The sequence below is a fragment of the Pteropus alecto genome, unplaced genomic scaffold (genome assembly GCF_000325575.1).
Source record: "Pteropus alecto unplaced genomic scaffold, ASM32557v1 scaffold143, whole genome shotgun sequence".
In the NCBI taxonomy this organism is placed as follows: Eukaryota; Metazoa; Chordata; class Mammalia; order Chiroptera; family Pteropodidae; genus Pteropus; species Pteropus alecto.
The window spans coordinates 2,256,597-2,258,556 of record NW_006434828.1 but is presented as its reverse complement, the minus strand read 5'-3'; positions in this window follow the sequence as shown (position 1 = coordinate 2,258,556).

Below are 1,960 nucleotides of genomic sequence, written 5' to 3'. Positions count from 1 at the left end.
TTCTATTCTATTCTATTCTATTCTATTCTATATGTCTACTATCTTAGAACACATTCAGAAAGCTGCTTCCTTTTCCACGACTGCCCTGGGAAAGGCTGGAGCTCAGGGCTGGCTCTGCTGAGCCTCGAGCTCTAACCGAGTAGCCAGACAGCTTTGATCCGTAAATGTCAGCAGAAGATTCATACACACAGCTCCATGAGTCACACGGGATGGCCTTTCCTCAGAAGCCAGGCTGACCATCCATCGACTCAAATCCTCCTCGTCCTTATTTGATTTTCGAGATGAAAACCCATTTTCCCATCAAGGACGCTCCTACGCTGGGTCCTGTTAGTTCGTGTGTCCCCCAAGAACTCTGGGATGGAGCCGCGCCCCCTGTCTGAGGTCCACGCTCTCGGCCCCGTGGCCAACTGCCTGGACTTTCTCCTGCCTTTTAAGGAAGCAGCCCGGGCCTCTGGCGGCGTTTCGGCTGCCACATTCCAGATCGCACACATGGAACCCATCGCCTGCCGTTCAGGGAGAGCATCTGCCAGCGTGGCAGGGAGGGGGCTAAAAATAGCAGGGTGCAGTTCGATGGACTGCGGGGCAGCCCGACTCCATCGCCTGCGGGAATGTGGGGACTGTCTGCCGGTCTCACTATCGTTCCCTTGTTTGGCAGAAGTTGCTACTCAAACCCTGCTCCGAATCAACCTTTGGTTTTTAGAGACGGCTCTACCTGCATGGCGCCCCCCAGGCCACTCCCTCTTGGACTGGCCCCGATGCTGCGGCTCATGCCTTCTTAGGCTCCTGGGTCCAGGTGTCCCCACCTTTCCCACCCCAGGTGTCCCCACCTTTCTCACTACTGGTGTCTAAAGGGGTAAAATAGGACAGTGCAGAGGAGGTGGCTTTAGCAGCCAGAGCAGCCATTGTGGCCACGTCTCAGAGGCCACCCATGGTCTCGGCCCCTTGTGTCTACTTGGAGCTCGTGTGGGATGCTTGGTTTAGCTGGAGGCACGGACGGCATCTCAAAGGCAGCGTCGATTTCGGGGATGAGTGAGGCCGGGGGGTACTGCTGGGGCTTGAGGCCCGTAGGGCGAAATGTCCATCTTCCAGGCACCCATGTTTGAAGATTTTAATACACTGATGCCGATAAATGTCACCTAGGAAAACCTGGCCCTGGGGCCACTCGTGTGCCATCTCTGCTTTAGAGGCACTGAGTCAAAATACACTGTTGCTGTGTCCTGTCTGCTGTGTACAGCTGTGCAAAACGTTGACGCTCTGGTTGAAATCGGACCTGCCTTGACCTCTGGGTCACTGTCCGTGACCCCAGCAGAAGGCAGAGCAGGCGACGGGGTCTAGCGATCTTTCTGTAAACGCGTGCACAGCCATGGGCGCCACTGAGGTCTAAGGTTCATTCTGTTCAGCAGCATCCGGTGCAGGGAGCATCCTGGACGTGCTGGCCGCTCGGGCCCATGAGGAACGGGGACACCCGCCTGTGACACGGGAGCTTAATGCCGATGACGTTATTACCAACGAAGCGCCCGGAGGGAGAAGCTTCTGGCAGCGAAGCTGCAGCCCACATCCTCCGTCTCGGACTGGCCTCTGGGACCTGGGCTCTTCCGGTCATCATCCCACCTGGTCATCACAGGAGCAAAGCAGAGCTGAGAACAGCCGGGTTAGAGCGGGCGGGCGCTGTGGGTTTTCACGTCTAACGACCGCTTTGGTGTGTGCTGGCACTTACGCTGGTGTGCGCTACGTGTGTGTCGCTCTGCTGGGCTCGGCATTGACAGTGATGGGCGTGGTAGCATCTTGGCCCAGCTGGTCTAGCAGAAGCAACAGACACGTGCATGACAGTCACAGTGCCGTGTGGCCAGAGCTCTGACAGGGGCGTGGGCGGCCCGTGACAGGCAACAGGGATGAGCAAACGAAGCGCCTCAGCCTTTGCTCTCAAGGAGCTTTTGGAGGCGGATGTACAGACAGGCAA